This window comes from Hevea brasiliensis, chromosome 11, assembly GCF_030052815.1.
Source record: "Hevea brasiliensis isolate MT/VB/25A 57/8 chromosome 11, ASM3005281v1, whole genome shotgun sequence".
Taxonomy (NCBI): domain Eukaryota; kingdom Viridiplantae; phylum Streptophyta; class Magnoliopsida; order Malpighiales; family Euphorbiaceae; genus Hevea; species Hevea brasiliensis.
In genome coordinates this window covers 22,785,734-22,798,360 of record NC_079503.1, presented here as the reverse complement: position 1 = coordinate 22,798,360, position 12,627 = coordinate 22,785,734, and the positions used below count along the sequence as shown (strand labels likewise).

Below are 12,627 nucleotides of genomic sequence, written 5' to 3'. Positions count from 1 at the left end.
TTAATGGACCACTTTTTTGTTCATGCTTACATTATTGACTCTATTTCTCAATTTAAATGGAATGTTGTGTTCCTTTATGCTAGTAGTGATGACGACTTCAAGAATGATCAGTTTCTCCGTCTACTCAATTGTAAGAATCAAATTTGCTTAGCTAGATTACTTACCGGGTATTTTAACAGCATTCTCAAACCTTACAAAAAGAAAAGAGGAGACCAGAATGTTTGGCATAAAATTAATTCCTTTTAGCAATCCATAAAAGATTTTGGTCTTTTAGACCTTGGATTCCAGGGCCCTATTTTCACTTGGAATAATCATAGAAATGTTGATAATAACATTTGTGAAAGAATTGATCGTGCCCTTACTACACTGTCTTGGTTGGCATTTTATCCCAACTCGGCTATTTTTCATCTAGAGGACTGTGATTCTGATCACAGGCCACTTCTTTTTATCTTTTGAGCTAGGTATTAGGAAGGCCAACAAGAACTTCTATTTTGAAGTCCAATGGGCTGATCACACAAACATTGAGAACATTGTGGCCACGTCGTGGGGTATTCAAGCAAGAAATTCCCCTTTATTCTCTGTTCACACCCAGCTTAAATATTGTTGTCATGCTTTACTATAGTGGACAAAATCCAAGCCTTTGAACTCTTAAGATAGGATTAAAGCGTTGGTGGATGAAGGAGATTAAAACACTAGATATTTTCACTACAAGGTTGTTTAGAGCAAGCATAAAAATTTCATTCCTGGTCTCCAAGATGACAAGGGCGCTGAAAACACTCTTTAGAGGATCTTGGAAACATTGTTACTAGTTATTTCCATAATATATACTCTTCAAGAACTTCAGGTAATTTTCATCACATTACCTTAGGCTTTCATTCTTGTGTTACTATGGATATGAACAATTCCTTGATCAAACCATTTTCTGATGAAACAATAAAGCATATTGTTTTCTCAATTCACCCCTTATAAGCCCCGAAAGAGGATGGTTTAATGAGCTTCAACTCAACTCAACTCAACTAAGCCTTTATCCCAAAAATTTGGGGTCGGCTATATGGATTCGCTTTTTCCACTCTGAACGATTTTGGGTTAAACGAAGTTAAACGTGCACCGGATCCCATCAGAACTCCGAAGTTAAACGTGCTTGGGCGAGAGCAGTACTAAGATGGGTGACCTCTTGGGAAGTCCTCGTGTTGCACCCCTTTTCTAACTCCGCCTAAGTAGTTTGCGCTTAGCCGGTCCCAAGCCCGGATAAAGGAGGAGGGTTGCGGTAGGTGACAACCAGCGTAAAAATTTCGTCACACCCTATGATATGGATTCAAATGATGGTTTAATGAGCTTATTCTTTTAAAAATAATGGAATACAATTGGTGCAGATGTGTGTGGTGCTATCAAACATTTTTTCAACTCAAGCTTAATGCTTCACAATTTCAATCATACTATCGCCTTTCTCATCCCTAAGGTAAAACAAGTGAAGAGAATGAAGGACTTTAGGCTAATCGATTTATATACGACATTTTACCAAGTCATATCTAAAATCCTTACATTTTGATTGCAGCCACTAATGAATGCTTTTGCCAGGGGCAAGATGATTTTTGATAACATTCTTCTTAGCCATTAGCTCATGCACCATCTCAAAACAAGAACCCAAGGTTGAAATGGCGGCTTTGCGTTAAAGCTTGACATAAGTAAAGCCTACAAATGTGTTAAGTAGGGCTATTTGCATCATGTGATTTCTATGGACGATTTTCATTAGCAATCCATTTCTTGAATTATGCAGTGCATTACAATGGTCTTTTATTCTATTCAAATTAATGGACACAGAATTGGCTATATGCGTTTCTCTAGGGCTTTTCATCATAGTGATCCTTTATCAGCATGCCTTTTTTTAATCTACGTTGAATGGCTCTCATATAATCAAAACTTCCTCTCTTAGAGGGCTTTCAATTTTTAGATCGAGACCATTAGTCACTTATTTACTATTTGCTATTGATCATATCGTCTTTGGCAAACCTTCTATTGAAAAAGCAAGGGAAATTCAATAGTTTCTTCAAGATTATTCTGAGGCAAGTGGCCAAATGGTGAACATAAGGAAATTGGCTTTATTTTTTTAGCAAGAATACTTTAGAGAGATAACGATACAAATCTCATCCATTCTCTAGGTTCCTAATGTTGGTAGACATGACAAATTTTCAGGACTTCTCGCTATTATATCCAGATCAAAAAATCAAACCTTTGGTGCTATTAAAGATAAAATCCAAACCTGACCTGGGAGGAGCTACTTTTATATTGGGGTTGGGGGAGGGGGAGGGGGAGGGGAGAGAAGGGAAGAAATATTAATCAAAGATGTCACCACTTCCATTCCCCATTACCCAATGGCAAGTTTCAAACTGCTGGTATCTCTTTGTAAAAGCATAAATGATATGGTAGCTAACTTCTAGTGGGGTTAGAAGGATGAGGAAAGGAAGTTACATTGGATTTCATCGAACAAAATGTGCATAGGGTAATGGGAAGGAAGCATGGGTTTTTGAGACCTTGAATGTGTTAACAGATCCATTTAACCAAACAATGTTGGTGCATCCTTAACAAACCTGACTCTTTGCTCTCACAAGTTTTAAACATTAGATAATTTCCCCATACCTCTTTTATGAATGCCTATACCTGTTCTAACACGTCTTGAGGATGGAAAAGCTTGTTATGGGGTCAAGAAGTTTTAGAATAAGGGCTTCGATGGCAAATTCATAATGGGGCCTTCATACTCTATAAAGAAGACAAATGGATTCCCTTTTTCTTTTCCCAACAAACCAAATGTTAAATCTGATGCAAGTTAACTATCCATTGGGTTGCATAACTCATTGACAAGGATTGCAAATGTTGGGATGTTGGTGCTTTACGATTAGTGTCTCATGAGGATTAACTCGAGTGGTCTCATGAGGATTGCAAATGTTTTGAACATTTTTATCAATTTTTTCAACAGAGATGACCAGCTTGTTTGGCATCATACTTGGGATGGTCTCTTCATTATTAACTCGAGTTATTATGTGGCCTGTCAATTGAAGTACCAAAGTTGTAATTTGAATGATGCAAGTCCTGGTCTAGCTTTAACTCTTAATCACTCTAAGTTTTGGAAAGAAATTTAGAAGTTTAAGTTTCCTACAGAACTCTCCATTTTCCTTTGGAAATTCTGCAAGGAATATTTGCCCTCTAAAATATTGATCAAGAAGAGAATTCCAAATTTCACAAAGGAATGTAGTTTCTATGGGGATCAAGAATCAACTAAGCATATTTTCTTCTCTTATCCTTATGCTGTAGAAGTTCAAGTAAATTCCGCTTTCAGCTTATGATCTTCAATAATCTATGGTCACTTAATCTCAAATTATTGGATGAAGATTAAAATGGCATCTCAAGACAAATGGAAAATGGTACTCTCCTCAACATTGTCCTATTTCTTCTTTAGCATATTCGGAAGAGTAAAAATGCCCTGACTTTTCAAAACTAAAGGATTCATCATCAGTAAGTTATATCAGCAGCTCTTAATCATTTTGAAGAATTCTTAGTAGTGCAAAATCAACATTCTTAGCATACTATGGAGCCCACAAATCAATAAGTTTGGTTGGCCCCTCCTCTGGGTTCGATCAAAATTAATTAATTTTAGTGTTGCACTAAATAAGTGCAACAAATGTGGAGCAATTTTTGCCATCGCTAGAGATAGTTTAGATTGTCCTCTCTGCTAGAGCTATAAAAGAGAGCCACATATTGATGATCCACTTGTTCTAGAAAGTCTTTCTTGTAAAGAAGCAACTTCCACAGACAACGCCAGAGCTTAAAATCGAATAATCATTGAATTAGATAGTTATTGAAGGGGATGCTAAAGTTGTCATTCAATTTTTAAATGGTTCCACTCCCATGCTTCCTATTAAGGGTGTTATTTTTTATATTCAAAATTTAGCCAATAATCTTCACGATACTTCTTTTTCTTTTTTTAAATGTTGTTGTAATAGGGTAACTCATTAGTTAGCCTCTAAAGCTCTATATGATAATTCATTCATGGTTAATGTTATGAATCTGTCTCTTTTTGTAGCTGATATTTGGCTAATGGAGACCCCTTTTTAATACAATTCCAATCCTTTGAAAGAAGAAGAAGAAGAAAAAGATAGAATTGCTTGCAGTTTGCAGATGAAAAGAAAAATGATTGATCGAACTTAAATTGAATCGATTTTTTTGATTTGATTAGCCTTTATAAATCAGTTTGATTTGATTCTTTAAAAAGTATATCTATTATTTTTTTAATTTGGCTCGATTCAAAATCGAATAAACAATAAAAAAATTATTAGAAAAATATGAATTATTCATATAGAATTACAATGATTATCGACTTTTTATTTCAACTGACATAGGTTATAGTATTATTATACTTATTATTAAGTATATTCTTAAAATATTACACAAACTAGGCCAAAGGCCCATTTTAACCCTCTACTATTTCAAAATAGTCAGTTGGACCCCTAAATAAAATTTAGGATCAATTAGGCCCCTAATGTTTTTAATTGGGTTATATCAACCCAAAATTAACAGAGGTAAACTTCCGTTAACCTCTTAAATGGGACCCATGCAACAGATGAATAAATTCTCAAATTGAATACAAAATCCCTAAAAGCTCTAATCTTCTCCCAAAATTGCCCATCGCAATCAGTAGAAAACCCATGTATATTCTCTGAGATTTCTGTGAATTTGACTTTCGAATCTAAGAAGGAGATGCGCATTGTTCTAAAGGAGGTTATATTTCAAGCAGTGCGAGTTGCTGCTATAGGTGAGTGATTCAGCGATGAATGAGGAAAATGCATTGTAAGGGTAGTATGTGTGTGCTTGTTAGTTTTACAGGGAGTTTATGGTCTCTTTGATGTATACCATGTGCAATTTAGGTATTTCAGTGCTTTGTTTAAGTTGGCATGTGCTTGTTGTTTACTTGAATGCATCTACAAGTGGGTCTTTTTTCAAATGTAGTGGTCCCATATGCTGTCATTGTTTGAAAAAATATGTGATGACGAAGTGTTCCTTTAATTTTTTTTAGCTTGTTTAGTGGTTTTGCTCCTTTTAATACATACTGATGATATTTGCTCCTGTGCATTGTTCTGCACTTGTTCTGTTGTTGCAACTTTGGGGATGGATGTCTTAATTGATGTCATTTTCGACCATCAGGGTAGATTTGTTAATAGGAATGAAAAGTTAATGTATGAGGGTAGGGATATACATGTGGTAAAGAACTTTGACTCAGATTACTTGTCTTATCTGGACATTAAAGATACATTTATTGATGTGTTAAAATATACCAATGTGAGCAAGAATTGGATAGCTGAGCCTTTAAGAACATAAAATAAGCATTAATATTATTGGTTGATGACAGAGCACTAACTAGGATCACAGTTTATTTAGGAAAGTTTAAGGAACTTCATATATTTTCCTTACATTGACCAACATTGTAAGTAGTTTAGTTGTTGGTCCTAGTTTGGAGAACATGAATGATAATACTTAAGAAATTAATGGTTATGCCTTTGGTGTAAAAAATGTAGAGGAACCATTGGATTTTGAAAACCTATTTGACACACATGGCAACGTATATGTTGGCATATTCAAGGATTTTGAGCTTAATGATTTAAATAATGTCAATGCAAATATGGGAAGTGAAGATGATAATAGGGGGTTAGTTAGGAGTAAGCAGCCTATGGCAGCTAGTGTGGAAGAAGTTGGTGAGAATGTTGGTGTCATTGTTCAGGTGAGAGTTGAGGGGGAATTGAGGAAGATTTGAATGAGTCTAATTCTAGCACTGGGTCAAATAGCTCAGACTCTGAGTCACATGGGAAGGAAATTGTTGATAATGAGGAAGAGAGTGAAAACATTAGCAGTGATAATGAGAATTGTGGCAATTATAGTAACAAGAGTATTTGTCTTCAAGCGACCTTGGGTCTTATGAGTCTAATGGCAAAAGGTCTAATGAAAGTGAAGATGATTTTGTAATTAGGAAAAGTAGTAGAGCTGTTAGTGGTATGCCCTAGAGCATATCATTGTATTGTATCTTGTAAACATTTATTTTCCATTAATGGCAAATATTCTTTTCTTTTAAATTTGAATGGTTTCAATTTAATTGAAAAAGTCATTTAATATCTTGTTAAATGTTCTATTCTTAAATTGTTAAGAATATGAGTAACAGAATATTCTAGTACAAGATATTATAAATTCGGTTCACAATCAAGGATAACTCACTGGGCATGATTTATCCGGATTGATTATCACTTATGTTTGTGTCCATGGATTAGTATGATATACTAATAGGATGGAATGGTGAGTCTCTTGCCATAAAACAAATATAGTGGGTATTTATATGATAAGTAGGCCAAACCAGTGACACAAGATGACTTATACATGGAGTTTACTCTTGTCAATACAATGTTATCAAGATCATAATAGTGCCTATAATCCCTTTACCTGAGATAACACAATTATCTTATATATAGATGGTTTGAGTTTGATACTGTTTTCATACTTATACTATATATGGGTATATGGGCATATGTAGGCTCTGACTAGTTATATATGGAGATTGGCGCTAATCAAGATTGGAACTGTTACCCTAAGTAAATAGAGATAAAATCATATTTCCATTTAATTGTTCTTAATGAATTCAAGTTCTTAGCTATGGACAGATAGACTTAGTAAAAAAAGAGTTTCCGACAGAAAAGTCTTATAAATCAAGAATCACAATTGAAAGAGGACATATGATTCAAAGCAAAAAAGTTTGATATGAGCCATGACTCTAGCTAGAATCGGAATTTTGTAATTGAAAGAGGACATATGATTCAAAGCAAAAAAGTTTGATATGAGCCATGACTCTAGCTAGAATCGGAATTTTGTAACGGAGAGATTTTATTACATGGTACGTATGATCAAGGTTCATGAATTGGGAATATTTTAGAACTAATTGGGTAGTCATGGTACATTATGCTAGATGTTAACCATGATTTATGGGTACTTAAATGAAAAAGAAATTTCATTTTAAGTTTAGAATGGTTCTAATAATATTAAGGAGTTAATATTATTCTTATTGTCAATTAGTAATGAACCTAGTAAGTCAGACACATAAGAGCAACAAGATCAAAGTAAGATTGATTTGATTAATTAAGTAAATGGTTTAATTAATTAATTGAATTAGTAAATTTAATTTGTAATTAAATAACAAAGTCTTTAGCATAACTTGAAACTAAATTTACCAATGGAAGTGTTCAAGTTAACATTTAAAGTGTTCAAACATAAACTTGAATAATCAAGCATAAGGAAGAAAATTAATTTGATTAATTTGGAATTAATCTTGGTAAAAAATTTGAGAAGTTTGAGTTGGTCAAATTTTGACAATTTTGGTATTTTTGACTTGGTCAAAAATGGGAGAAAAAATGATTAATTAGTATTATGAATACTAATTAATCAAGATTTAATTTCTTAATTAAAGATTAAGGTTGACAAGTGTACCAATTGAAATTAGAAAACTCATTCAAAGGTTGAATGAGATATGGACACTTGTTAATTAATTTTAATTAAAGAAATTTAATCTATAAAAGATGAGATAAAAAAAGTCAAAAGTTGTCTTCTTCCATCTCTTCTCTTAGTCGAAATATATCCCTCCATAACCAAAATAAATTTTTTCTTTCTTTGCTTGAAATTCAAGAGAAACAAGTATTGTTGATTTTGAATTAAATCTTGAGAAAGTGTTTCTCATTATTTCCACTCACTTGAACGAAAGAGAACTTTCTTTCTCCTTGCTTCCTCACTTGGCCGAATCTAAAGGAAGAGTAAGGAGAGGATTTTTGGTTTGATCAAGGGGCTTGTATAGACAAGTAAGAGAGCTAACACTCGGTGACTTCACTCCCTAGAATTGGCGTAAGAATTGTGATTCTGAGCCTTAGGGGTAAGAATTCTCCATAAACCCTAACTTGTAAGATTTAGGGGTTTTATTTCCTAATGGCTAATTAGACTTGTTAGCAATTGATGCATAGTCTGTTATGAACAAATTATGTGTTTTTCAATAGCTAAAGTGAATTACATGAAGCATGAAACCCTAGGTTGTTGAAAAATTTTAAATTGCTAAACCTTGCACCCTAAGACTTGTTAAGGTCCATTTTTCTTTCAAGAGCAAGGTATGATTGGAATGCAGATAACCCTATTTTTAGTTTAGGTATGGAGTTTGATGATGCAAAAGAGTTTAGGGAGGCAATACATAATTACTCAATAGCTAGAGGGGTTAACATTATGTTTGCAAAAAATGACCCACATAAGATAAGGGCTAGGTGTCAAGCAAAATGCCCCTTTGTTCTTTATGCAAGTAGAAATGAAAAGGACCAACCACTTATTGTAAAGACATTTAAGGTTGCCCATAGGTGCTATAAGGTCTTTAAGAACTCGAAAGTGACTGGCAAGTTTCTAGGTAACTATTTCAAGAGGAGAATTTATAGCAATCCTGAAACCAAAGTTAAAGAACTTAAAAACTTTGCAAAGGAAGAGTTGAGAGTCCATGTTTCATATTCAAAATGTAAGAGAGCTAGGAGACTATTGTTGAGGGAGATGGATAGGAGTTACAAGGTGGAGTATGGCCAAATAGAGGCATATGCACCTAAGATTAAGAGATCCAACCCCAGATCTGTTTGTAAGGTAAAGCTTAGTAAAGAAGGGTTGAGGCAAGGAAAGAGAGTGTTTAATAGAATGTTTATTTGTTTTGATGCTTGCTAAAAGGGTTAGGTGAGTGGATGCAGACCTATTATAGAGAATGATGGGGCATTTCTTAAGGAGATATGCAAAGGGCAGATGCTTTGTGCAGTTGGGAAAGATGAGAACAACCACATGTATCCCATTGCCTAGGCAGTGTTTCTACGAGAGAGCAAAAAAAGCTGGAAGTGGTTCTTACAGTGGCTAATTGTGCAGCTGGGTTTAGGAGATGGAACTAGATTTACATTGTCTTTTGATATGCAAAGGTACATTAATCTAAAATATTTCTTTAATATATTTATATATATAAGTTATTCTTTCTTACATTTAATTAATTTTATTTTACAATTTTAACAGCGATTAATGCCTACTATCAAGGAAGGGGTCCCTATGGTAGAGCACAAAATGTGTTGCAGACATGTTTATGCAAATTAGGGGAAGAGGTGGAGGATGCTGAGTTGAAGAAAAAATTTATTGCCTGTGTTTAGAGCACATATGAGGAGGAATTTAAGGATAACTTAAAAAGGTTGGCTAAACATGGGAAGAAGGTTGTGGAAGATTTACTTCACTATCCTCCAGAGTCTTAGATTAGAGCATACTGTAGCAACAGATGCAAGTCTAATATGGTGGACAATAATGTAGCTGAGACTTTTAATTCCTCGATCAGGGAGGCAAGAGATAAACTATTTATCTCTATGCTTGAACAACTAAGGTTGCAAGTGATGAATAGAATTGTTGAAAACAAGAATATTGTTAATAAGTGGATCAATGAGTGGAGCCCTAATAACATGGATAAATTATAGTCACATTTGAAGATCTCCAGCTAGTGCACAGTAGTGTTTAATGGAGATAATGGATATGAAATTAGCCAGGTGAGGATACATTTACTGTGTTTTTAGATAAATACAGGGTTTGGGATTTAACTGGTATTCCTTGCCAATATGCAATTTGTGTAATTTTCCATGATAAAAAGGAACCACTACACTTCATTTCAAAATGATACCACAAGGATACCTATCTTAGTAGCTACAAGTATGCCATATAACCTATTAAGGGCAAAAAATTTTAGAGGTGTGATGAATTTGAAGAGGTTGAGCTGCCAAAATACAAAAGACAGCTTGTGAGATCTAAGAACAAAAGAGTGAGAAGCAAAAATGAGCCTTAGAAGCTTTCTAGGATTGGGAAGTTGTTAAGAAAAAATTCAAAAATGTCTTCCTCTATATGCAAAAGTCTACATCACAACAAGAAGACTTGCCCTAATAGACCACCAAATGACCACACCATAAAAGCAACTTCTAACTGGTATGCGGCAGAAATGAGTCATGATACTGTGATTTTTGATGTGGAAATTCCTAATGTAGAACTTGTTCTAATTTCTAGAAAGACAAGTAGGTCAAAACTACCAACTAGGAGGACAAGGATTCAACCTATAGCAATAATTGCTCACCAATCAGGGACAATCCTCAAGCTCAGAGATTTCATAATACTCAGCCTGTTGCATAACCTTCAAATGTAATTTCTATTACTTTTAATTCATATTCAAGCATGTTTATATCTTATTATGTTACTTAAATCTTATGGTTTATCAATGTGGAGAGAAAATGAAATCTTAGCAAAGGGTTTGGGAGGGAATTGCCACAGGAGACCATTGAGCATAGGTTATATTGCAATGATAGTCCCTGTAGATGAAAACACAAGGCAAATGATACACAAGGTGATCAAATAATAGTTATTTTTTCTTGTTAAATTTTACATTTTTTTAACATTATCACTATGTATATAAATCATTTACTCTTTTCTATTGATTGCATCCATCACTGTTTAATGAGAAAATTGTGCATGCTGGAAACTCAAGTACCTAGCCACAAGGTCAGGATATTGGTGGCGAGAGGAAAATTGGAATGTTTTCAGAGGAATTTGTTGGCAATCCACCTACTGATCTGGGTTATTCTACTCATGGACTTCAGTGGAAAGGCAAAAAAGCTATTACTTGGAGGCAACTTGAGGAGCAAAGGGAGTTGGGTGTTAGCAAGGTCATGAAGAAGTTCAAAAGGAATTAATATGCTGTGGAATGCTTTTGAAGTTTATGTACTAAATTAGTTTTATCCTAATGCATATAATTGCTAATATAGTAAGCCAAATACAGTGGTTAAATTTATAAGCTCCTTATTTTGTTTTTGTTATGAGCACGCAAGTTCCATGTTGAACATGAGGGTCAAATGTAAATCAAGTTCCTCTAGGAACTATAAAATGCTTAGGAGCTATATTTGGTGGTTGGTATGCTTGCCAATGAACAATATATACAACCATAACAACTATGAATATACCCTCCTCATAAGTCAACAAATTAGCATACCAAACAATTTAGTTGCTAAACAACAAACAAGAAATTTTATTCAAATCTCATTTCCATTTACATAATTTCAGTCAATACCTACAACATATGATTTAGCTACATACAGCCTGTAACACATCATCATTCCACTTTCAAAACAACATAATTGCAAATAAAATTCATGAGCAAAACATAGCAATCATGTAATTGCTTTGTTTCCTACTGTACATTCCACATTTTCAGATACCATTGTCCTTCAATCTTTTTAACTTCATTCCTTGGTGACCCATGATCATCAGTATGTAAACTGGCCCTTGTAAGTTGTCTCATCATAATTAGCTCATTCTCTATGGATTGCTTCTCTTGCAAAAGCTCATTAATAAACTCTTTAGCCCAAATTGGTGCCTCCATGTCAATCCACTCGAAAAAACCACATCCTTTGTATTCAAAATTCTGCCATAAATTGAAATCAATCATAAATCAAAATAATGCAGTCCATTGTAATCTCATAGCAATCACTTTCTTCCAAAATCAAAAAGATAGTTAACCACCCAATAAAAACCAAAATAAACAATGGGCTAACATACCCTGAATTTCAAATACCCAAATAACCTCGTGTTTGGGTTTGTTTCTTCCCAAGTTGTCCTAATTTTCACAGGTAATCTATAGCAACACAACACTGTTTGTCACCCCATTTCTGAATCTTCCATTCTTCTCATGCTTCTGCATCATGGAAATGCTGACCGCGAAGTGGATGAGGACGATGATGCCATCCCTTTCAGCTACTTGCTTCCTCCCTTTCGTAATTTTCAAGCTCAATGTTGAAGAGCTTCTGTTCTAAAGGTTGACCATGAAAATACCTAGTTAACACTAACAAACAATTGTTTAGATGATGTGGGTCATGTGACCCAAATTTGGGCCCAATTGCTAAATTTTTAATGTTATAGGGGTTGATATAACCCAATTAAAAACATTAAGGGCCCAATTGATCCTAAATTTTGTTTAGGGGTCCAATTAACTATTTTGAAATAGTAGAGGAGCTAAGATGGGCGTTTAGCCCACAAAATATATAGTTTGAGAAGCAATAATAGAGAATAGGCAAAACGCCCATTTTGGCCCCTGAAGTATAGTCCAATAGTTAAATTAGCCCCTAAAGTATTTAAAAGTTAACATGTTACCACAATTTTGACAAAACCTCGTACTTAAAGAACTAGATTGTGGTCACATGATCACGTGGCCATAGATGGATGTTTATTTATAACTATCTTCTGTTATCATTTATTTTCATGATAGGAAAATGAAAGAGGAATTAGGGATTTAAACAACACCTTATGTTTTACAGGTGATAGATACAATTGATTGAGTTTTTGAAGAGAGAGAATGGAATCTTCGTCATCATTTGCGAGATCATTTGCTTCTTCAAAAGTAGGATCACGAAGAAGGATGGCAGTTGAGGATGTTGAGGTATTGGTCAGATGCTACCATGGTGTTACCAGCAAAAAATGTGGACTACATGGAAGGATAACAATCTAGGGAAGAGGTTA

The 12,627-nt window shown here is 34.3% G+C and overlaps 1 long non-coding RNA gene and 1 pseudogene across 1 annotated transcript; both read left to right on the top strand.

Annotated features, from left to right (window-relative positions):
• Positions 1–1,083: 1,083 nt before the first annotated feature.
• On the top strand, positions 1,084–1,199 carry LOC131170954 (5S ribosomal RNA; annotated as a pseudogene).
• Positions 1,200–4,522: 3,323 nt separating this feature from the next.
• LOC131170597 (uncharacterized) lies at positions 4,523–11,012 on the top strand. Its single transcript, XR_009141392.1, has 2 exons — positions 4,523–4,807; positions 10,604–11,012. It is a non-coding gene; the product is annotated as an uncharacterized LOC131170597 (long non-coding RNA).
• The last annotated feature ends 1,615 nt before the right edge of the window (positions 11,013–12,627 follow it).